This window comes from Anarhichas minor, unplaced genomic scaffold (genome assembly GCF_050575085.1).
Source record: "Anarhichas minor isolate MPS153535 unplaced genomic scaffold, ASM5057508v1 ptg000049l, whole genome shotgun sequence".
NCBI classification, from domain to species: domain Eukaryota; kingdom Metazoa; phylum Chordata; class Actinopteri; order Perciformes; family Anarhichadidae; genus Anarhichas; species Anarhichas minor.
Genome location: NW_027466495.1, coordinates 2003185 through 2029465, shown reverse-complemented (window position 1 = coordinate 2029465; position 26281 = coordinate 2003185). Strand labels below are relative to the sequence as shown.

Genomic DNA, 26281 nt, shown 5'->3' with positions numbered 1-26281 from the left:
CGTGCATGAGGAGCAGCCACAGGATTTCCTTCACACCTATTAGAACACGGAGCTAATAGTGCCATGCAGTGGTGACCATTTTTTTTATGAAAATGTCAAACTTGAATTTTCAATTATTTTGATTCCGACAATGGAACTTGTATTGTTTCTGGTACAGAATGACAGGATCGTTCAGCCCAGCCTAGTTGGAACATATCAGTGGCGAGCCTTGTAGTCAGGTAGGCCATATATATGCCAGGTCTTCACAAACAAGTGGCCTGATCTTGCTAGCAATAATGTAAACTCTTTTTCTCTCTGAGGACATCGCATTCCCCAAGTCAACAGTTCAATCTCACCTCCCTCGCCCACTTCTCTCCGAGCAGCAGATGCCATTATTTGTCTTGCCCCCCCACTTCTCTTTCTCCTTACCCGCCTTCATTCTGGGCCCACTAGATGGATCGGTTCTCCCTCAACCCATGCTTCCTCTGCGCCTCCTCAGACAGGGAGATTGATTTGTCTACAGGACGCCTCTGACCTTTGATATGATCCGATAACGGACGCATGGCCCTAACCAAATTAGACAATCAAAGGGGAGGCACATTAGGAGTGAGATGAGGTGTTTCCCTTTCCCTCACAGCATTCCTCCGCCTTTTTCCATGATGGTTAGATCCATCGTCCATCTCCTGCCTGCCCATATCAGACGCCCAGGGGAAAATAAAAGATGTGTTTTCAGATTGCACTTTGCCTAAAGGCTCTTTCGGACTAATTTAATTTTCACCTGACATGGATTTTCCCCTTACACAGTGGGTCCTAATGTTATCTATGGTGTATTTCTGTGCTACGCAGGAATACTGGGAGACGGTGCCCTGGACTAGTGCATGTCAGAAGACACTGTATACAATATGTCTTCCTCAGGGGAAGGAAATGATTGAGAAGCCGCCCTTTCCTTCATGTCAGTTCTTTGTTGTGTCTTTTCTATCATCGGGGATATTCCCTAAATCCCCTTTTAACAGCATCTGTTGACTTGACATGATCTTCTAATCTTGGTGCTGAACCAGCAGACTTTGTTTTTCATTTAAGTATCCACGCGCTTGATTTTGCCCAACTTATAAAGTTAGATGTAGCAAATTACTCCTGTCGTGAAATTTAGTGTGCAAGACACGTTTACGTCTAAAAACACACCTGGTACCAAGGCATTGTGTGCCCCATCTTCTCAGTAGCTGGTTCCCATTATAATACAGTGAACCTATGCATGAGTTGGACTGGCACTTTTGAGTGGTCCAGGATAAAAATCAAGGAGCTTGTACGATCATGAATACACTTCATTTTTGTGGGAATAACTATAGAAATGAACGTGGAAATTCAAAATGGGTTAAGTAGACCTTACTCTATTTATAAACCGTAATAATTAATGTCAGATAATTAAGATCCTCAAGAAGCTGCAGTGGAGCTTTGACGTGAATGACGTCGTTAGAAAACACTGCGTCATGATGTGAAAACAAAAAGTACCGATGATAACGCACGAATTGCATCGTCAAGAAAAGACAACACGTCAGCTTCTACCTGTTTTGACATTTTAAGAACCACTGGGGTGTCGGGGTTGAGTGAATTTCCATGGCAGCCTAACTTTAAAAAAAAAAAAAGAAAAGTAGGAAGCCGAGACAGAAGAAAGGATAGATTTCTGACAGATCCCAGCCTTCTTTCATTGGAACACATGAAGGGGGAAACAAAGGGTGGAAGAGGAGGATAAGGGGAAGGGGTGGCTTCAAAGTGGGGCGACGGCGCTGAGTAGCTAACAAATGGTGTGAAAACACACATCAACTTGCACGGATACACATGAGACCTGGTATCACAAGCCATGACGCGTAACCAGGCTCGTGTATGAAAACAGAAGGAGGGTGTCTGTGTATGAAGGGAGAATGAAGCAGTGGGGGTAGCATGAGGAGATGCAACCCCCCCCCCCCCCACCCCCTTTTTTTTTTGGCATGTCGGTACTCCTTGGTATCATTTGTTTGTCATCTTAAACTGGCAGAGAGCTCAGGAAGCCAGGGTCTTACATAAACCCTACCCAGTATGGCTCTGTGCTGGGGAACTGATCCCTCCCAAAACCCTCATTGTTATTCTCTCATGATGCCCAGGGATCTGCCGAGCACCCACAGCCAAACCTACAGCAGGGCTGAGTGGGAGGTGGGGGTGCTGTGTTTACATGTGTGCTGTGTCAGGGGACTGAGCTAACTGCACACACAGGACTATAGATGGAACTCAACTTTCTAAGATCGTGCTGTTAAATGCTCATTATGTTATCTGCACATGTTCATGTTTCACTTTTTGAATTCCACTGTATTTTTACACCTCTGTCATGTGAGTTTCCTCCACAGCAGATTTAGTCATAAATAGCTACTCGGATTCCTGTTCATTAATCCTTTCAGGTCCGTTATGCTGCGGACTTTATGCGATCACAACCATTTAAAAGACAGACGGTGAGACAGGTCTTTGTCAAATTGAATTTCCCCTCTGTAGAATAACTCGCCACACAAACTGCAAAGGGGAGGATTTCAAAATGTACAATTGAATGGACTTCGGCACACTTTAAGGGGTGTCCACTTTCTCCTATGTGTAGAGATTACAACCCAGCTCCGCTGCCTTACTGCCTTAGAAGCCTGTCAGGGGGTTGATTTAAATGTCCAAGGTATAGGGCTTGATCAAAAAGTGTCCTCTTCCAGCCTGATCAAAGTCGATGAGGCCTCTGGGTCCCGTGAAATCCGTGCCATGCACTCGCAACCTCAGTATTTACAGTACAGATGAAAAATGTACGAAGCATCACCAGCATTATCTGTTTCGATCCCGTCTGCCAGTTATGCAAAAATAATTTACTCACGATCGCCGGGAAATCCACGCATAGATTAAAATGTCCATTCAGTCATTTCAGAAGGAGGATTCTGAGGATCTCTACGTTTACTGTGGTGCTGCATATATTTTTGAACTGTTCTTTAGCTGGCTGTGAAACACTATTAATAAATGATATGCTGTGGATTCTAGCCTCACTGATCCCACCGCAATGGTTGGGTTATTTCATATTCAATATGAAGAATTGTTTTATAATCTTGTGGAACCAGAGATTTTTTTTTCTGTAAAGCATAATAAAGAGTTTTCTAAAACGAAATGTTTAAATCACTTTTAAAACGCTATAATACCCTCACAGTACAACGTGTTTGCTCTTTTCTTTTTCAGCTAAACAAACTCCAGTGCCCATTATGGAGGGTAAAAGAAATGCTGTTCAAAGTGACCTCCAAGTGACTACTGGAATGGCTTTAAAGGTATGAATGTAAACATAATAGTGTGAATCTAAAAGCTGCTGGGGGAAAAAACAAGAGATTGCTGTATCTGCAGGTAAAACTAAGCTCAGGCTTCATCAAAAATATTCCTGTCAGGAACATTTTTGCCAGCCTTCCTTTTTTTCCTCATTACTGACCTGAAAGCATCGCTTAAAAAAAAAAACGAGACAGGAAAGTGTCTGGAATTCTAAGCATCCCTGGCATGAAGAAAGAAAGAATGAATGTTATCTTGAGGTCAGAGGCGGCCGATCTGACTATGAATACAACAAACTGTTATTCGGGTTCACTTTCCTTTTCTGCTACTTTATTTTTTTTCCCAAACCCTTTGATTCGCTCTACCCTTTCCCATGGTGGAAGTCCCTTGGATAGCAACTGAGTAGGTCTAATTGATTTATCTTGTTCATGTCGGTTAGAGGCAGCGGCATCGAACTGTGCAGAGTACCCTGGCTCCAGCTTGCCTGCGTTGTTCCTTTCTGTTTTCTTTTTTGCCTCCATGTCACAGTAGACTTTAATGCCAACCCTCAACATACCCGTGCCCTCTTCAGTCTTCCGGGGTAGCCAGATAGCAGAGGAGTAACACGGCAAAAGCATGTTTGGAGTTTTTTTTTTTTTTTTTAATCCACACCACGGTGCAGTGCATGTGGCTGACAAAAAGGTCAGGATGTAAGATCACGTTGGCATTTGCTCTCTAGGAACAAGTCCTTATCCCCTTTATCCAAAGAACCACCAGTGAGCTGTGCTAACATGCAAGGAGGAAAGATGATACTGTGCATACATGTACAGCCTACTGCAATCCAATGGAACAGAACTGCACTTTCGTCACAAACGAATATTTATTTGAGTTTTAATTCAGCTTTATAGCCCATGTAAAGCTGCAGTTAGTGTAGCTGTATAATGCTGTACAGATGTTCATGATATTGTGTCCAGCCCAGTGTACATGGCTATTAGTTCAGACAGGGATTCTGGCTCTGGGCAGCACATTCATAACATCCTGCTCTTGTCTGCGTCTTTCGTCATTTTGTATCCATCAGTTTTGTGAGTTCCTGTCATGTCAGAGCGGGGAGAAAGCAACGCCGTTTTCTGTTTTTTCCCAAGTTCAACCTCACAATACGGACACAGGTTTTCTTGAGGCAATAACAATGCAGAAAGCCAAGCAGAGAAGGGAAACATCCACCACAGCCTTCACCGCTGAGATGAATTTCAAATACTGCATCACTGAGCCTGGGTTACAACTCCTGCTGCCGTGAGAGTGAAGTTAGGTAACAGGGAATAATAGCCTACTGTAGACTAGAGCACAGCCATATTTTTGGTGACTTTGTCATGGCTTCAAGGTACAGACAGCTAGACAAAAGCATGTGCACTAATGAAATCAACAATATCTCACTGATGCAACAACCATACATGACAATGTACAGCAAGGCTACTGCACAGCAGACCAACATCCTATTATTCATTCAAATGTCATCGGGATGTATTTAAATTTCATTTTTACCGGACAAATATTATTGCATTTGCCCTGCAGTGTGGCTTTGCATGCTGTGCAGAGTAAGAGCGTGATGGTAATTTAAACCGCGCAGTTGACAATCATGAAATATTGTGACGTTTTTATCACCAGTGGTGCAAGAAAGGCCAGGAAAGCTTTGTTGACGATATGCTCCGGATCAAATGATGTGATCGTACGGACATTTGAAGTAATGTTGCTCTGTCTCTACCTCTCTCTGTGGACAGAGCTGCCACTCCTCTCCTCTCCTGTCCTCTCCAGGCAGCTAGGTCTCTATGGCCAGTTTGTAGTTAATGTCTTTCTCTGTTTTGGATCAGTCACAGTGGTCAGATAGTTTCCCACCGTGTACTGTCTGTTTACAGCCAAATAGCATTGAATTGGGTTTTGAGATGTGTGGGAGATGTCCAATAGTTAATGCAATTTGTTTTTTCTTTAGCTATAATTAGGTTGGGCCAGATTGTGAGAGGGCTGTCCCGAGGCTGTGTGCAGTTAGAGGAGGTGAGCCTCAGGGCCAGCTGGCTGAGGGGACTCCTCTCTATGTTCTCCTCTTTGGTTTTGTAATGGTAAGAGTTAGGGTCACTTGTTTTCAGGTGGTTGTTGAACTTGATTTGTTCTCTTTTGTATCCTATTTAAAAGGACAAATTGACCTAGATCAGCTCGCCTTCCGTTGGTGATGGTGTGCCTGTAGACTCTGAGAATGCTCTTTCAAATCTCAGTGTGTAGGTTCGATTAAGTCTTCGTACCATCTCTCATAATGAGATTATTAAGAAAACAACCAAGGTACCATTCATAAAATCAAGAAAGTAGCAGAACACAATGAACCCTTATTCTGTGTGTGTGTGTGTGTGTGTTTCAGAGACTGGAATGTGTGTCGATGTCGTCAAAGTTATGTATAGTACATTAGTCGGGTTTTAAAAACCAGATAAATTATTCTCATTATTTCTCAGGTTCCACTGGCTGTCCTTTTTTTGGACATTTTGCTGGAATCATCTCACATTTAAGCATCTCTCTCTCAATATTACACTTTTTTTTAATCACTTTTAAGCAGAACTCTGTGACTTTTGAAGGACAAAATACTTCCTTCTTTCTCTTACAAGATAAAATAAAATGTTGAATTACACTCTGAGTTAGTTCAATGACTTCATTATTCCAGAGTTTAGTAATAGTTAAATAGTGCTGCTCTCATACGTTGGTTGTAGCTGATCAATCATCCCAATCAACGCCAATTGAAATAATCCTAATTGTTGTGAACCTTTAAATTGCAACATAAAAAAATGTAATTCAACTGACTAATTTTACATTTCTGTTGACCTAATAGGATATCAACTTGCGTACATTTATTTAATTTAAGCTTATTGTTGATTCACCTCTAACCCGGAGAAAGACTTGCAGTGGTGTTGATACTCAGCCACCAACATTTAATGCATAAATTGAAAACACACTGTGAAAGGTTTAAGTTCCAACTCGAAAAATACAGTTTTCATTGTTTACTTCGGTAATAAATCAAGTGAGAAGTAGGGTCATTTTCTCATAGACTACTATAGAATCAAAGTTAGTTTTCAAATCAAGGGAGTTGCCCCCTGCTGGCTATTAGAAAGAATGCAAGTTTAAGGCACGTCCGCATTGGCTTTACTTTTCAGACCCATGGGTTGCTGCCTGATCTATCTCAGTTACATAACATGAGCAATTTGCAAAGGTTCACCTTCCAACTGTATCATCTACATCATGCTTAATAGCATTGATGTCTCCAACAAAAGGCAAAAGTTGTTGTTAAAGAACTTAATGAGAGTCTGATTTATGACTGGAGCCAAGTGCCTGATAAACAAACAGCACAAGTGAGCGGGTTTCATCTCACGCAGCATTTTCTAACCAACAGCTATAAAAAATACATTGTATTTAAGGTTGTGTGTGTGTGTGTGCATAAGTGTGTTGAAGCAAATTCAATTAATCATTCATCGCTATAACCGTATACAGTATTTGCATGAAATGGCTGATGAGTTGCATGTACATCCACCAAATTCAAAATCTCCAAACACTTAATGTCTGGAAAACACACACATTGTCTTAAGATGAATACTACACACCTGATTCATTCACAGGTCACTGAACACATCTGTCGTCACGCAACGCGCATGTTTGCGCAGCTTTCCGAGGAGTGATATGTATCGCCCTACCACTCTCTTCCAATCACAATTAGCTGTCATCTTGTGCCATGCTTGGCTTCACGGGATGAGCAACGTTGGCGACTAATGCGTCAGCTAGCACAAAATGAAGCCCGCCTCATCCAAGAGCATTAAGATGTGGATAGATAAATAAAACACGCCACCCATGAGAGGAGAGGTAATGTGACAGTGGGATTTTTCTTTTTTTTTCTGCTTTAATGGTGGCAGGCGCACACATTTTATTTTGGGATGAATCAAAATGTCCTAAAGACGCCTGCGTCAGGTGTATCTAATTATCTGACAGGGCGTCCTCATTATATAACGGCCCCTGGGAGTCAGCTACTCGGCTTGCCAAGCCTTGGACCGCAATCAAGGTGTATCTCATAGTAAAAATGCAGGGAAAGCACGGCTGCTACTCTTTCATATTGGTGTTCTGCTTTCAATTGGGCAATATTTGCGCTCTTCTTATACTGTATTCCTGAGAAATCATTGTATGAATACAGTGGTTTCAACAAGGTGTGCATTGTGCGACAAACATGTATCTATACGGTAAGACCGTCTGAGAAATGTGCATTGCAAGAAGAAGAAAAAAAAGCTATAAATTAATTAGCAGCTGTTATGACAGCCCCTTGCCATCTCTGCCATGCCCCGATTATGTCACCTGGAGGAAGTTTATAAACCATAATTACAGCTTACTCCTGTTTCTCTCCGGGGAGGTGCAGCAGGCAGAGGAAAACCGGGTGTGTTGTCAACACAGCCGCACTAGAGCGACCAGTATTAAGGCGTAATTATTGGGAGGAAAAGATTTGCAGAAATGCGACTATCTAACTGGCAGCGCTGGCTGTGGCTCTCGGGGTCACTGTGGAGGAGCTTGTGCAACTGTGAGAAAGCAGACCTGTCTCTCCCGCTCACTACTTCCAGTCCCAATCCCATCCAGCGGTGATTGATGTGAGCCTGGCGAGTAGCTTTTGGGAGCATCACTCAGAAGGAAGACAGAGGGAAATTGCAGAATTTGGGTTTGTAAAATGGGAATGCTGCTGGGTGAAGGATGGCAAGGGACGTTCTTACCTGTGACTAATTCGTATAAGCTTTGCAAGAAATGTACTGCCTGACAGCAAATGATTATAATCCACTGTTGTGCTCAAAACTGTCTTTACACACAGGGATAACGAGCCAAAAGGACTGCTGTATTTCAACATGTCGGCATGTTGCATGTAATCATTGGTACACAATCGGATTTTGAATGATGTCCACAGTGTTTCTATATTCCATAGTGCCTTGCAATTTTAAGCAAGAAACTCACAAGCATAGATAGATAGATAGATAGATAGAAGCATCCCTAATAATCTCAGCAGCATCAGCAAATCTCTAACCCCAGGGTGACATTAGTGAAGCAATGCTAAATCCGGTCCAAAAAGGATACCCACATCACAAAACAACTTTAACCCACAATGATTATAATATCTAAACAAATGAAGTGTACTTTTGAGCCATGTGAGGGTGTTCTTAGTTGTTAAATCCTAAGTCCCCTCATGTCCTAGTTTCCTGTCCATTTAGTTCTTCTTGAAATGCAACTGTAGCCTATCTCTTGCACTGCCTCATGACTGGCAGACCGTAATGCTATTACCTCTCCTGAATGGCCATGCTCACTTAGCCCTCTGTCACTCTACTCATGCCAGGGAAGACACATCGCTCTGACTGTGTGAGCTGCCCTTGCCCTCATTTGCGGTTGCCTCTCCTTGGCGTGCCTTGCTTCCGACATAGTGAGGCGCACAAACTTTTCAGTTCATTATCCTGCCTTTTAGAGGGGTTTTTTCTGTTCAGGCTTCAAAGTATGACTGGAATATGGCGGGTAATTGGCTATGTATGAATCACTTGTCAGCAGTAGTCTGACAAATACGCAGATGAAGGGTTGTATAAATCATGTTGTTTGGTAACTTCCATATATAGCTGGCACCAATGGGGGAAAAAACATGGTCCTCTGCTGACACCCTTACTGCGCATGATCCGCTGTCAATCACCAGTGAAATCTGTAATGAACGCCTGTCAGATAACAGCAACGAAATGGGTAAACCGGGTGAGTCACAGCCCGCCCACCGTCGACATCACCTGAGTCAGGAACAGGCACGCACGCACGCGCGCGCACATACGTCCACAGACAAAAGCATTCAAAAATGTGTCGGCTGTCAGGACCAAACATCGAAGCAAACTTTCTCAGCACGTCCCACAACTAACGCACGGAATATCTCAGACATGGTTGCGTGCGTGCGCGCGCGTGCATCCTCTATATTTGAAAGCGGGGCAGAGCATCGTTTGGGGGCAAAGATGCCTCTGTGGTTTGTGTTATAAATGATGACGTTGAAAACAAATCTGTGAATATCTCGCCACCATCTGGAGTGTAACGGCGAGCGGCATGCCGGTGCATGTTGAGCGCTACATGAACCATAACGCAGTTTGAAGATATGCACAAATATGCGCCCCGGGAAACGACTCACATCGCGGCACGACACACAACTTGGAGTCGACGCCAGATCGACACTTAATTCCACACATCAGAAACACGAAGAGCAGCGTTCAACTGCAAATCACAATTAGAAGATGCAGGGTGAAAAAAAAGTCTATACTACTTACTATATACCCAGGCGGTAGAATGCAAAGCCCCGGTAACTGTAATTAAAATAGAAGAATGGGGGGAAAATGAACGATACGCTTGTTTAATTTTTTTCATTAAAAGTGAACTCAGTATGGTAAATAGCTGCATGCATTTCAAACCATGAAGCTTTTTGGATAGCGAAAGGTCCACTTACCGGGGCTGCCCGAATAAATTCCTTAGGAAATTCCAGAGGAGTCCCTTCTTCCTTCTCTCAAAGTCAGAAAACAGCAATGCTTTTCTTATTCCAAAAACAGGCCCGTGGTTGAACTGAAAGAGAGAAGAGACCAAAACAGCCACAACAAATTCCATTAGAACTGGGAGTCCCCCCACCACCACCACCACCACCCAAAAAGTGTTGACATAACATCTGTGAAGAGCAGCAAACAAAAAAAAGGCAACTCGTAACAAATTGGCGGAATGGACAGATGGTACCTGCTCTCTTTATCACTGTCGACAAAGACAATGAAAGCGGCAATAAAACGGGCAGAAAACAGAGAGCGCTGAGCTTTTCTTAGGAAACGCAGCCCCAGCGTGCTGTCAGATTACACCAGCGCGCTCACACACACACACATACACTCACGGCTCCTGGCAACGGCTGGAGAGGGAGAGAGAGGGAGGGAGGGAGGGGGAAGGAAGAGACCGGGATGGCAGGGATGCTGCGCTCAAAGCTGCACTACTCGGGCCAGCCGCATGATGGCCAGCTAGAGGGGCAGCTGACAGTGGGATTTTCACATTTCCCACCATGGCGAATTTAACAGCCAGAGGGCAACGTCAATGAGGTGCTGAAGGCCGACATCCTCATTATGATCTTTTAAACAATCTTAATATTAATGCTGGGGGGGGAAGAAACAGCATCTGCTATGAGTTGCTACAGTACAATTATCATTATTTATTAGGCTACTGTCTGCACCTGGCAGCTTGCACATTGATGGCTCAGAATGGCTGGCAGCTCTCTTAATGGCCGGGCACTCCAACTTTACTTGAGTACTTCCATTTGATGCTATTTTATATATTTCTACTCTGCTACAGTCAGAGGGGAAATGTACTTTTTAGTCACCTTTACGCAGCAGACTATAAAATGGTTAAAATTAGCTCAACCTCGACCAAAAACAACCGTAAAATGCATATGTAGACATTAATGTTTCAGTAACAATAATCTAACAATATTCTCTGGGGTATTTCTTCTGAATTAAGAGTACTTTAAATTATGATACTTTATGTATTTTTTTCTTATGCTGAAGTGACACTTTGCGTATTGGTATTTGTATTTAAGTAAAGGATTTGAATATGTCCTCCACCAGTGACCTCGTATAGGAACTACTGCATAGCCTACATTGACATTACTGGAGTGTTTTAGGTTTTAGTACATGACTTGGAGACGTTTTGTGGTGATTTTACTTGCCATAGCAGGGAAAGCACAGGTGTAACTAACAACACTAATGTATCAGAGAGTCCCAATGACTCATCATGACAATGGGAATTGCTTTCTGTCACTAATTACATGTGTGTGTGACGCGCTAAATGTCTGCTGTGAAAAAGGTATATTGAACCTCCAACAGGTCAGATGGAAAAATTGGTTTCCTGAAATAAAAATTTCAAGCAAAATGTTTCTGCTTGTCTGTATTAATGTAGCTGGTATGTGTTTGTATGCTAATATCTGTCAGTTGCGAGCATGAGGTTGATGCTGCGGGATGTTTTGATGCCCACATTGTGAAAATGGTGCTAATTTATGTGATTTTATACAGTCGTGCTGTGTTTTCTGTACTGCTATTTCTGTGTAGTTGCCACTGTTTCACATGGCAAAAAAAAAAAGGAAGTGTCTGGTTTTGGGAGTTCAACTGAGGTTACAATTTATGCAGTATACGGCTTTTTCACAGAGGACATTTTGACATGTCACAGTAAGGGGAACGCCTGAATTCCATTTAGCTGCTTGAGTTTCAGGATCCTGCAGCTGAGCATGCTGGCTCACTGTCACATGGGTCACTTGAATGCAATCATCGTTGATGTTATTAGTAACACCTGTGCGTTTCATATTGATTGAGTACATTTCAGGATGGGACCAGTTTCTTTCAGTGCAGTTGCAGACTGTTTTTAGGTGTTTATCACAGAATTGCCAGTTATAATAGCTGTCCTTTTTAGTTGTGTTAGCAGGCCTTTTGAACAATAGAATGAATCACCTTATTAGTTGACAGATGCATAAACAATGTTAACAAGATTTATGAGGTGATGGATTAAGCTGTAGTACTTGCAGATGGGATGGTATAGGGGAGATGAGTTGAAGATAAATTGTTGGGCAGGAAAATGCACAAATTAAAAAATGTGAGACTTATCTTAACTTATTTTCCAGCACAGAATTTTGAGGAGATTTTGAGCTGCTGATTGGGCCACTGACGGTCTTCCAGGTGTGCGTTATTTTCAAACTATTCACAGGATCGTGTGTCGGACTCCTGCTGAGAAACTCCTTGATCGAAGAAGAAATCAACGGCGATTTGGAAATGTCCTTTCATAAGCGCATAGGCTATTCATTGTGTTATACTATATAGGTTTAAAAATGCGACGAGATGTACGGCGCTGGTTTACCTCGTCAGGAGGAGAACGCTCATCAACCAAGATGACTCTCAGGTGCGTCAGTTGTCAGCTCCAGACCGGCGAGGAGACTCCATATAAGGTAAGACTGCTGAAATATTTTTGGCTGTTATGTGCATTTGGTTGAAGTTTATTATTTTGCCAGCAGGCTTTGATATAGGCGGCAGATTGGTGTCTTTGGATTGAAAATATGTGATTTCCTTTAAAGAGATATCCTTTATGTGTATGGACAACTTTTGGTGGAGACCTTTGCTCTAGACTTGTGGCACACTCTATGTCAGATGCTGTTGCTGGCTGCCTTCAGATGTTGACATTACTGATGATGCTACTGTTGCCTGTGAGCATGTTATGCTGCTGTTTTTATCCCTTCACCATGCTGCTAAATAAATTAGGAAATAATGCTTGCCCCATTCGTTGAACCGTCCTTATCATCACCATATCTCATGTATTTGAGTGAGTTCAGAGAGAGAGAGAGAGAGTCTGTGCAGCAGGGCTAACAGTTGGGCATCCATTAATGTTGCACAGAGCTCCATTTGTACCTATAACTGTTCTGGTCTGGGGTAACCCTTGAGTTCATGAGCAGCTGTCCACTGAGAGACAGTCCCTATGGGGACATGAGACACTGAACTGTCACTGGACGGAACTTCCTCACACATCCTCCATCCATCATCTTCTGTACCGCTGCCCAGAGAATGGGGCCTTGAATGGGACTTTCAGCAGATTTTGCTCAGAAGGACAGCACTTGCACTTTGCAATGCTGTTACCGTATTCCTGATGTGCAGAGGACGATTATTTCACCCCCTTTAGTTTATGTAAGTTTGTTCTGTGATTGTTCACCTGTTGTTGCAGACGTGGCCTGTGTAATCCAACACCATTGGCCAGTGGGACGTGGCACGCAATAGCTTAGTAATTGACAAGAATTGGGGAAGCATCACTCGCTAATCTTGCATGTGCCACTGTGAAAGACTTATCTATGCTAATGTGAGCTGTCCATGCCTATTTGTGATTGATTATTTCTTAGAAGAAAAAAAGACTTTGAGGACAACCTCTGTGCATAAAATACAGCAACTCTTTTGGTCTGCATGACACAAAAAGGGAACGATACACCAAACATAAGTTTTACCTCTTGATTGTTAGTGCATGAAAGAAGCTGCAGAGGTTCCACCTTGTCCAGGTGGCAAATGCCCTGTACTGACTTTGAGATGGCAGTTTGGTGACGAGGACGCTGCTAAGGTGTGCGGGGTCAGCAGCAACCTTGCCAGCTTTTCTCTGTTTTTGATTGATGGCAGTTTACGGCAGGCACTTGCCTACAACTCTTTTGTCTTACACACTGTCCTTCCTGTCAGGAAATTGGTCACCTATACATGTGTGTTGAAAGAAAGCTAAGTTTAGTTTACTGGAGAGCAATTTATGTTCAAGGAGGAGCTGGAATCCTCAAATGTGATCCCAAAGTCAAGCCGTTATTGGCTCAACTGTGTGCCCTCTTATGTCAATGTATAGCGGGGTAAAGAAGAAAGTTGAAATTATTTCAGGGAGTTGTTAAAGGTTGTAGACCTTTCTCAGGCCGCTTGCTTGCTGCGAGTTGAAACCGACAAAAGAATTAGACTGTACTTTGAAATAACATTGCATGTCTCTGTCTTGCCTCATCTTACTCACACACACCGCTTTGCCATGGAATTGTTTTGACTGGAGCGAACATTTGGTATTTTTGTACGACTTTATTCTTCATTTTAATTCTGGTCAAGGACATTCAAGTACATGTTTCCTATGTGAGAATGAGCTGCCAGACAAGGCAATTCAATGTGAATCAGCTTCATTGCTTATCTAATGTATGTCTACAAATCATTCCAAGTGTTACATAGTGCTACACCCTTTGTCCTATAAACTAACAACTGAAATGCTAAGGCTAGACTTGTCACCTGTCAGTGTCAGACCATCCATTGGCTAAGGGCGGTTGGTGTAACCTTTCTATCGATCGCCCAAGGTTGTGCTCTCTATGCAGGAGAGCTGCATTACAGAAGTGTTCTTGACCTTTTGTGGATGTGTCATGACTTGTGAACAATTCATTACCTGAGCATCCCAAGACCCCCTATAGTGTCACCTGTTAACTCTGATTTTTGCTCTTTACCAGTGCCAGTGATTGGCTATCACTGAGGGCCAAAGAGAAGGAAAAAGTACACATCACACCGTGCAGACAATATGTTTTTGAAGCTATTTTGCATCTCCTGGTTGAGATACAGAGTGCACAGCTCTCTGAGCTTTTCCAATGTCAACATAACTGCGTGCTTATATGAAATTTCCCATCACATTAGTTCATTCTGTATTGTGGATGAATACATTAACATTGGTGAACCTTTTTTATACACATTCAACAATAATATATAAGGTTATCTATTAATCTATCTATTAATTTCGGTTGCTATGGTTAAAGCTCACACATTATTTATTATTATTTGAATCACCATCAGGATCAGTGTGTCTTACAATCTGACTACATGTACAACCACAGGCAAAGTGACTCTGAAGGCATGATATTGAAATACCAGTAAAACCGAGTGAGGATTAAAGCAGTGGGATTCCACTGTGTGAGTCCTTTTTGGCTCACTATTCGATTGGGCAAAACTGCATGGCTGGAGTTCTGCCAAGTACGCAATATAAATAAAAGTTGAGTGGGTGAAGCTATGCTCAGTGCTTTGTATCTGATATTCACTTTGGATCACACAGAAGTAAGGTGATATTCATGAGTCATTGTATTATTCTGGGAGACCGGAATTATTTTGAACGTTCTCTTGCTCATACCCATTTCAAGAGGTGCAGTTCCGTGACTCTGCGGCTCTTTAGTGCCTCTTGTGATCACTGCTGGATTATAGGACAGAGCAGATTTGCATATTTTTCTTGTTCCATGCATTCGTTTGTCCATTTTCAATATGCCACACTCCAATGTACAGTGTGCTCTGATTTATTCAGAACCCTTTTGATTATATGTTGATGTATAGTAGAGAATGAGATGGAATAAGAAGGCTAGAGGGAGGAAAGGCAGAGATGGCGGCGTATACTCACCCCTGTGGCGGTATCATTAGGTCTCTTTAGATTACAGAGCTAAGCTCACGCTGGCCTTGCTTTTGGTGAGAATGATGAGAAAAGCTTGGAGATCGGTTGGCAATGTGCCATGCCACAGCAACAGTACAAATCCCTCTGTTTTTCTCTGTTTTCACAAACATGTCCATTCCAACAAAAAATTTTGCGCTGACAGCTGAGTTTGGGGGGCAAGCACCAATGTGAACTCGCCTGTCACAAACAATTATATTGGACTGAAGTTCCCCCTCAGAGGTCACATCTCCTGAGGCTGAAACTGAAAGTGATGGAGAACAGTGACAAAATCATTCAAAAGCCCAAGTCCTCAAGCTTGAACATCAGCTTCATGGTGGCCTAACCACAGCTATGCTGCCCACACTGCCATCGTACAGTAGTTACAACTTTAAACTTTAAGATGTGCACTACTGTCTTGGGGTTGAGGTCGCATGTACATGAAGGCATGCTGGCTTGGTGAATTTTAGAGTTTCAGTTAAGTGTCAGCTCCTCTTTGACTAATCGCAACCGGGAGTGGTTTAAAATATGAGAGGATGGAGGTTTCCGTTTGTTCAAATTGGACTGGTATTTTGGAGACGGTCATCTTCAAAATTCATCTTCATCTTTCGAACCCGATAGAATATCCATAGCCAACACAATAAGCGTCATGATACATCTTGGGATATTGACATCCTAAAGACATTGTCAGTTATGCTGCAAATTAAACAATGTTTTGCTGGAGGGTGGCATACATCTACACCAATTAGATAACCAGAGTCTTGGTTGCTGTCGCATATTAGTCCCTCCCTGGTTTCCCTCCGTCTCTTTGACTCATTAAGGGCTGCTCGATGCACGTTAACCCCTTTATACGAGTTTACCGGTGACAAGGGACTGACAAAGGAAAAGTGTTTTCCAGCCCAGTTATTTTTTCTCCGACATTTGCACATTTAGAAGTCACAATGTTGACCAAGCATTGTTAGCAGTGGCTTAATGAGTTGGGATTACCCATAGGCCTTGCCACAAAATGTGGCTATTTCAGTGACTATCTTACCCTGCCAGTAGCGGTGACTTCACTTCGAGATTTGCCCCCCTGGTGATACTTAACGGTGCACCTATCAGGATTTTTGGGGCGGATCACCAATCGCTGGAAGCTGTATTGTCCGATCACTGAACACTGGTTGTATTTGAAGCCATTTCTCTGCAAAGGTCAACAAGCGTGATTGTGTGTGTGTGTGTGTGTTTTTTTGTGTGTCTACTTATCTCTCTTGCTCTCTGTTTAGACACTACTGACACATATGTGGAGTAAGTAGGCAATTTAAAAACGGGATCACAAACGGCAATGATAAGCTATTTTTAATAAAAGTGTTGGGTAAACATTGGGCGATATGAAAGTGCATGAGAAAAAGTGTTTGCAAGTATGGAATGCATATTCTCATTTATCCGAATCTGATCATTATATAACATATGGTTTGTAAAAAAAATTCTGTGTGTTTAAATGCCAGATTGGCTCGCGTCTCGCAGAAAAAATAGATGAGACAGAGGGTAAAACTATCGCTGCAGATCGTGAGCTGGCTGCTCCGCATGGGCTATAGGACGAGTTCCAAAGCGAACTCGGCGGAATATAAACCAAAAAAGACAGATACCAACAGCCAAGCTCCTATCTTGGCTAAATATCTCAAAATGCAAAACTCCACGGCCGAAGTTCAGGTTCTTATGGAGGAAGAACAAGCTCAGCTGAAGTCTCACATTCCACTGTGCTCCTGCCGATTAGCTCTGCTTGTGCTGCTGCTGGTTATGTCAGTCCAGTCCAGAAGTCGCTGCAAGCCAACGTTGCCAGATTGTCCCTTCACTGACGTTTGCCTTGCTCAACCATAAAGGTCCATGGGGTGACGTGGTTGATTTGCTGACTCACAGTGATCCCCCCCCCAGACAGAGATTGAAAAAGCATGAGTGCATACTGAAGGCTGACCCAGCATGTGTAAAACCCAGGTGGCAGTCATGTGACTAACTCCACCCTCTCCAGCTTGAGGCAGCCACATTTATAGGTTACAAAATAATTATCGGAGTAGTAATTAACACCGTGTTTCTGTTCTGTGAGTCTGCCACTTTTATGATAGTGCAGTTATGCATGATGATCAAATTAAGCTTGATTTGTTAGTTGGAAGGTCATCATAAAAGTATCTCGAAATGCAGGAGACAGCCTTAGTGAAGACAAAGAGGCCTGTGCATTTACTGAGCAATGGTCTAACGCTGTATTTGGACTAACATCAGCCTACTCAATTATTTAAATGAGACAAGCACGTTAGCAAATTGGGTTCCCAGTGCAAAGTGCCCCGGCATAAAGGAACCTGGCTCAACATCTGCAGCACTGTTGGCCAGTCAAATACATGCAATCACACATTCCTGTTGGACTACTTGGTATGGCTTACTCCCGTTGAACGGGATAAAACAAACTGGAATTTCTGGATTGTATTCTGTCTTCTTAGTTCAATCTGTACATTGTAGGCTATTACATGTACATGTATTACAGACTCAACACAGCGCTGGTCTGACTTCCCGCTTACAGTACTGCACTTACATACAGTATATCGGATGCATTCCACCCATAGTGGCCTTCCCAATAGAACCCTGTCTTACTTTATTGTCTTTACATTCATCCTGTAAATCCTTTAATGAAGTAACTTGTATTATTTGTGTCTAAATTTTAGCTGCTAAAGGAAGTTCAAATACAGACTGCCATACACAGAAAGTGGAATTAAAGTGCAGTTGTAATAGTGACGAGCCAAAAATTCCCAATGATGGCAGCAATTTATGACCTATACGGATGATGGCATACATTACATAAAACTGGCATACATTCTAAGTGACTTAGACAGAACTACATAGTAACTCGATCTTATTTAACTTCTAGTTTTCCACATGATGTTCCATGAAAGTCATCGTCCATCCATTATCATCCACTTAATCTAAAAATATCTTATGAATTACAGTAAATGCTTAGGATTCAAAATTGCTTCCACTCTTTGTGTTCTGTGAATACAAAATGAGCACCTGTGACGCCCGAGCAGCATTAGAAATCCTTCTTTTTCCTACAGAAGCATGCTGTCACGTGCCAGTCATCCGTGGGTATATGCAACATGCTCTTTTTTTTTTTTTTTTTTACAAAGTTATTTTCCCTTTCATCCCGACTTTACTGAGGAAAGAAGACGGTTTTGTTTCCCCCCCCACTCAGCCAAGTGCTTAGTGTTTGAGAGAGATAAGGACATCTGCATATTGAATCTTTTCCAAACTTTTTATCCTTCCAGAAACTCCTAGATATCAGGCAGCTCACCTGTTGATAAAAAAGGAGTTTTGCAGTCATTTGCATTTTCGCCCCTCCTTATTTTTGCAGCTGTAAAGGCTGAGATGCAATTTTGAAAAGCCTTGTTCAAGCTGAACTCAATTCATACCCAAGTGAGAGCATTTAAAATAAGATCTCAATTATTGATCAATAATTAACACTGCAAGCAGACAATCATTGCAGAAAATGCTATTGAGATAAAAGCATATGACCAATGCTTTAAAAAATGCATCAGAGAAGCAGCATGGCTGGGTGAGTACAGACAGAATCAAAACCACTACTATTCACAAGACAAATTAACCAGAATGGGGTAGAAATGAATATTTAAGCTGCCTCTCTCGCAACTTTGGAGATTCTACTTTATCTGATAATCATGACATTTAACAGAAGCTTATATAACATGGTGTTTTTGCCTTTTAATAATAGCTCCCTCTCGCAACCTCATCTTTATTAAAGTGATTTTCTGCACTGGTACATAACATTTTGGCACCTTAAGTCATGATAACATTTTAGGAAAAGAGTTGTGTTTCAGCAGTTATTCATTCACCTCGCAAAAAGTCCCATTGCTGCACCAGCTGTTTCAGTGTGCTCACAATTGATTTTCACCCAGAACAAGAACTGCTGCTTTATTGGCATTATGGATTCACTGGACAAGAGCTTACAGACTTAGCTGTGTGGTCTGACACTAAGACTAAAGGAGTGTGCTTGTCGTTCTAGGCCTTTTGGTGTACCTGAAATCCAGTGATGTTTGGAGGCATTGATTCCATACATGCGGTGGGAATCAATGTGATGATGCCTAACGGTTACAGGAAAGCTACTGGATGTATTGGCACTGCTGTGAGGAATGGTAATAAATAAATATATCAAAACTCATGTTATTTGCTAGCCTGGCAACATTCAGAATCACAAATTCCAAGTCTGCATCAGTATAATTCAAAGACCAATGTGCACAATCTGGTGGTTATGTGTTTGTAAAATAATGATTTATTTGCCCCCCAATGGTTCTGAAAGGCTGTATGAATGAAAAGCAACTCTTCTCTCAGTTGCATTGTGAAACAGCTCAGTCGCTTCACGAAACCACTCATTCAACACCCTGGCTTTACCTGGTGGTATGAAAGTGCATGGCTTCATTATTATTCACACACAATCCAGTTTCATGTTTATAATCAGTCAAAATCATAGAGGAGAATGAGGTAGAGGTGATTGTATCCTGTCTGATGTCATCCTTGTCTAGATGACAGGTTTGGATGAGTGACTCTGATAGTATCCGAGTGATATTGTACTGATACATTCCCACCAAAATGTAAACTAAGAATCCTCCACTTCGGTTTCCACCAACAAATGCTCTATGTGCCCCTTTTTCCACTCTCTGTCTCACCACATTGCTGAACACTAGCGGTCTCCATGATATCGATAGAGCAGCATCTGTGCTCCCCTAACAACCCTAGGTTTGACCAGTGCTCCAATAAGCTTCACCCTTGGGTGCTCAATCCCTTAACTTGGGAGCCACTTTCTTGTGTTACAGCCATGCAGCTCCGCAAACCTTACCTGGTCTTTTTCCTTGGAAAAAGCAAGACTCTAGTAATGTCACAGTAAACGTTGTACTTTTAGTCTAAATTTATACTAAAATGAAATGATGGATGAACTAGATGAGAGATATTTCTTTTAATATTTGGTCTGTAAACACCACACAACTCTGCTATAACATCAACTCAAATGTTTCCTGCGCTTTTATGCTGAATGATAAACATGTAGCTTTTTAGCCTAAGATCTCACAAACTCCTTGAACTCCTTTTTATTATCCTACGCACAGGTTAGATAAGGTATTTAGGAGGATTGCTTGCTGTGGATAGCTAGAGGGTGTCCCATAGTGCTAGAGTTGCCTGGATTTTGTAAGATATAGTTTGTCTTTGCCATGCACTAGAGCAGACAGAGCCATAAACTAAGACGAGCTTCACCCTTCAAATGTCTTGCAGCTGCTCAGCATGACATCTCTCCTTCAATGATGGTGGGCACATCAATTCAACTGTCTCAGGATCTCTTCAGTGTAATCGCTCTCACGCCACTGACCAAAGTTCTTCTGCAGATCTCGAGTTAATGGACTTCTTCCTGCTGAACCTTTGAGAATATCTTGTCACTAACACAGTCATTAACCTAGCACTGGCATGTCCACCTGACACACGGATAAATGCCAAGATGCATCCATTCCTCTACCAGATCACCAGCTGTAAACTGACATATAGCCCTGATGTGGACACTAGAGTCAGATACTGTAGGGTTCCTATTTGTGAGCAGCACAAGGCTGTTTGTTACAACCTTGACCAAGAAGGAAAATCCCTGTGCATAAATATGATCCTTCTAGCCTCACATAAGGAACAGCAGGACCAATGCTATGACTTGAGTGTAACATCTGTATCAAGCTATCTGATGCACACTTAAAGAAACTTTAAATATACTAAGAATTTTGTGTTGTGTTTTGTTGCCTTTTTCTTTTTTTTTTCTAGGGAAATTCATTTGGTTGTACTTTTCAGTAACTTGTAATATAGCCTTAAAAACGAACGTGAATAAGTGTTCTAATAACATGTTTGATTATCATCCTGCCTGGAAAAAAGCGATATATTTTTTGCAATACAGCCCACCCCTGTTTGGAAGGCTACTAACTATAGCCAGACAATCATAATTCTACATTTTACATGAATTGATGAACCTGTAGTCGGAATCTATAGCATACTAATTCAATATGATAACATGAAGCATGAACAAAAACTAATATGTCTGCTGTCCTCCTTTTAACAATTTCCCAAAGCTTCCACTCCTCTAAATGAAGAGCTACGGAGTACACTAACTCACTAGGGTGAGAGAACGCAGCAATACAAATTCTAGATGATTAGTTTGATTAACAGGAAGATGCCAGACAAGCGAGTGCCATCAGAGCGACATATGCCACAGAGGTTGGCCACCACAGCAAGAGGCTCTCTTATTAATCGCCTGTCAGATGTGGTTCTTCGGTGTGCCCATGGCAGATGGCCTACAAGGCTTCCTGATGTGGCTCCTTGCCTCACTGTGTGGCACCTTTGAGTAACACGGAGATAATTGTGCTTGGGCATTTAAGTAGTGCATCTGGATGCACAACAACTTTAAGGTGTCCAGTTTAAACTAGCTTCTTTTCAATGTCTCATACTTTACATGTAATGAACTGTATATGGTTGTGACTTCCTTTTTATACACAGTATTTCCTGGCAATGTGTTGATGGGGAGTGACATAAAATCCTGTGAAAGACTTGTGCAATGTGCTGACGAGGCCTGTTGGAGAGAACAGATCAATTCAAAGGAAATACATAATTGAATCTGTATTTCAATAAAGATGTGCAGTTTTAAGACTAAATAATTCAAGAGCTCTTCCACAAATCTGTTAAAATATACGTATATGGATTCCAGGAATCTTTCCAGTGTCTTTCTAATAGTTGATTTTAGATGTAAACATGAGAAGTTGGGGTTGCAGTCAATCAGTGATGACTGATTGATTTAGATTTTTATCAAAATGCAGCATAAAAAAAGCACGTGAGCATTTGCAAGTTTGTCCTCCTTTCCTTAATTTCCGTATGTACAGACTTAACTGCATAGATATGGAATGTTATGATTCCAAAAATGCATGCATAATACACACATATTCACATGCGTGTATATATGCATAACCACCAGATTGTGTATGTATATATATCGCTGCATCTCTCCGCTGATTTAAAGGAACGCTCCACCCCCAGCGCATCTCTCGGTGTTCCCTCCTTTGCAGAAGTATTGCATTGGGTCACACTGTCAATGCAGGGGTGAGTCAGTCCTTTGGAAACCAATCTCTACAAGTTTACACATGTCTGTCCTTCGATTCTAGAGATGGTGAACATAAAGTTACTCTGCTGCACTGAGTAACACTTGTTTTCTTTTAGCACATGGCCCTGGAAACGTCAGCTCACAGGCAGATGTACAACATCCCAGAAACATAGAAACATTCTATGACTGATATTGACAATGATTCCCTATTATCCCCATTGAACCCCTGCCAAATATCACCTGATTTCAAAATTGACCACTCAAGAATATCATAATCTGACATTTGCCATGAAAACATAACCTCTATTTACTTGTGTCAGGCAATGAAGCACCTGCTAGTGTACTAAACCCTACAAAGCACAACACAACCCTGCTGCAAGGAATGAAAAGGTAGTGTTTGTGTGAATCTGGTTAAAATGCCTCGCGCCCCGAGCCATTTTGATAAATTTTCTTTTTTCTGTCAACATCCGAGGTAATAGATCTTGTGCTTTCCTACCTTTGTTCATTCTCCCTCTACTGCTCTTCAAAGGGAGTGCTTTTTTTTCCCCATGTTTAATATCTGATGATATTGGTCTGTGCGTTGGTGAAAAACTCTTGAGCAATATCTTTTCCAGCCCGCCCTCCACCCCCGCCAACAATCCAATAACATCCCACTAAGTTGGATCTTTGAAGTGACTATATCAACTGACAGAGGCTTGAGGAAGAAAGTTGGATGATGTGTAAGCGCTCATACAGTTTCCTCTATAAGCAATTATATTAGAGAAATGTGTCAAATATCATGTCAGAAGATCAAGCCTTGAACTCTCATCTAGGCTCTGTGACATGACGAACTGTTGATGTTAAGAGTTCACTCTTGCTTGTTAAGAGTTTTGTTTTTATTTTCAACCAACTTGCCTTTTTTTTATTTGAATCGCAAAATGAATATATCGTTACGCATATATACTTCATTATTCAAGGTTGTGTTTTGTTCCGGAGACTTTACTGTGCCAAGAGCAGTGTGATCAGCTGAGGCATAGGAAATTAAATCTCCCTTTTTTTTTTTTTGTCCTCTCCACTCTCTCCCTCACTTGTTCTCTCCGTGTGTGTGTGTGTGTGTGTGTGTGTGTGTGTGTGTGTGTGTGTGTGTGTGTGTGTTTCTCTTTCTCTCGCCAAACATTTACTCTGCTGGGCACACTTTCTGAAGTGTGAACTAAATTATAGATTTGTAATTTCATCTAAACTTGGGGCCAGTAGGCCTTTGGTGAATAGCATGGATATTTTATCACAAATGAAAAAGTAAATAAAACTACAATAACCTAAGGGCCTAATGGAAAAAACATACTTTTTGAGAGAATAAATTAAGGGAATTTTGACTGTAACAAAGTTTCAGTCATTTCCACTGGGTTCAGTCCAAACTAATACAAGCAGGAAGCTGGCACATTTGGCTATATTGTACAAACATCAGGTCGTAACTTAGACCTGTTCCCAAAGGCCCATTTTTTGCCAAACTACAAATTAAAACCACAGCGCAAAAGGGAAATGTTGCTTAATTTGTTGTCCAACCAGAGACCAAGTGCTGCTGATGCATGACTGAATAACTTACCTGTTATCCCATTCTGTGGTCATCTTAAGGTCATTCAGTGGCAGCCCATCAGACGGGTCTTTGTTTCTTTACAAGATTGTGGTCTAAAGGGAAAAGGTAAGAACATTTCCACTCTAAACAACAGTGTTCATGGATTATTTTACAAATTTCTTTGCCAACTGAGAAAACTCCATCGGTTGTTAGCTAGTCGATGTCACACTACCAGCCTTAATTAGAGCAGAATACGAAAGCAGATATTTGTAGATGATATAGTTGAGTGTGCATAATGATGATTCCAAGGGGCTTTAGAATGAGGCAGAAAAAAAAGCAGACAGAAGGGCGAGCGGGGTGGGGGGTAGGGTAGGTGAAGAGAGAAGAAAAAGATGAGGAAGTGACAGAAGTGACAAATCATCCAGTAAAGGGATGCAGGTGTGTGTTCAACCTGATAATGGAGCAATCTGCGATCAAGTTCTGATCATGCTACATCTGTAAACATTTGAATCCATTAATTATTGTGATTAAAGCATTGTTGACAAATGGAAATGTTAAAGGAGCTGCATGAAATACTCTGAACATTAATATAGCCGCAAATAACTTTTTTCAATGTTTCTATGATTGAGGAAGTATTTATTAAGAGTCCTTTTTTCTGTCCAAATGTAAGGCCAATATGTTTTCATCCATCCCTCTTTTTAATTGTTTTGTACTTTCTTGTTACTTTCAATATTTGTTTGAAATAATTAGTAATTTCATGAGTTATAACGGATCCACTTCGATATAATAGAAATGTAAAGATGCACATCTCCTGGTCACACTCGATAGACAACATATTCACAAGGAGGTATACATCCGAGACCATTTACAGAGGGTTTGTACAAGTCTATTTAACAGCATCCTTACATGCTTTTATTGCCCTCTATACACAATACAATCTGTATCAATCCTGCTCTCACCTACCCGCTCGTAATGTTTTATTCCTCCATTTTCATCCAAGCTCCATTTTGAACAACTCCCAGATCGAGGCCCTTTTGTCCGCTTGCCAATGAAATATAATTGCGCAGCAAAATATGAGCCCTAGCCCGAGTACTTTCTTGCGTTAGACATAATTTTATCATCCGTATCACTTTCTTTTTAAGTCCAGCTGCTGTTTAACATCCCTTTGGGGTTTTCGGGGACTGGATCGTCTTGCACAGGAATGAGGTCAGCAGAATAGGTGCAGTTAGATGTTAGCCATGGTAAAAAGAGTTCAGTTCCTCTTTCACTCCCCGGAGGATTAAAGAATAGTATCATTTGCATGAGGACAAGAAAAAAAAATTGCTTCAGAGTCATTGTGCCCTCAGAGGCCATACAGTCAGGCCAACAGTTGATGAGAACTGCAACAATAACGGGTTCTTTCAAAAATCTTTAATGTCTTTTTTGCATTTTTAGAGATGAACAGGAATTTGAGTGACACATTAAATGCTTGTTTTTAGAGCTGACTTGTGTAAATACCAGAGCTCAGTGTGCAACAATTACCCTGAAAAATGTGTCCACCCACCATTTGCCGTGATCAATACCTCAGGGAATTGTGAAAGCCAGACGGATCCCCGCCCCTGTTCTATATCAACGTATGAATGCATCTATTTTAATGCTTCCCCATATTATTGATTAACTAATCCACTCGGAAGCTTGGCTCTCCTTTTCCCTGGCTCACTGAGTACCATAACTTAATAGATCCCTTTGGGAATAGTATCTACTGAACTGTGAGACAAAATGTCAGGCTGCGATTGGCCCTGTGAAGGCCTGCGTAAATGAGAGGAGAATCGGCACTTGGGTGTATATCCCCGTGTGTTCGAGAAAGTGGGAGGTAGAAAGGCAGCGGAGACGGGAAAGAAGAGAGAGGATGATTAGGAAGGGGAGAGTAAGGGACAAAGTAAGGGAGAGAGGAATAGATTCTAGAGGTTGAAGGGAGATTTTGTCTCTTTTTTTACACTGACTGTCCTCTGCGACCATCTGAAGGTCTTTTGAAGGGTAATGGCCACATATTGCAATAGAGGGTGTAATTAAAAAGTCCAACCATTAAAGTAATCATGGATGTTTTAACAATCCCACCTTTCTGTTCATACTGTCAAACTCCCAAGTCCTCTCCAAAACTCTTATCCCAATGGTTGATTGATCCCTCTCTGTCATATTTAGTACCACAACTACCTGTTTCAACAAGAATTACATCACACAAAGGCAGTATAGATTGTAGGGGACCTGTACACAAACGGGAGCAGATATTTTTGTCT

General features: G+C 41.7%; 1 protein-coding gene across 14 annotated transcripts in view; it reads right to left on the bottom strand.

Annotated features, from left to right (window-relative positions):
• The window catches only part of LOC142971806 (receptor-type tyrosine-protein phosphatase delta), a 343430-nt gene extending 318195 nt beyond the window's left edge, over nucleotides 1-25235 (bottom strand). For all 14 annotated transcript variants that reach the window (XM_076112487.1, XM_076112472.1, XM_076112479.1 and 11 more), the window contains exons 1-4: nucleotides 24969-25235; nucleotides 24036-24118; nucleotides 9785-9897; nucleotides 9609-9644 (exon numbers count right to left, since the gene is read on the bottom strand). The gene's annotated coding sequence lies outside the window, so the exon portion shown is untranslated. The remainder of the gene's footprint in view (nucleotides 1-9608; nucleotides 9645-9784; nucleotides 9898-24035; nucleotides 24119-24968) is intronic.
• Between the last annotated feature and the right edge of the window lie 1046 nt (nucleotides 25236-26281).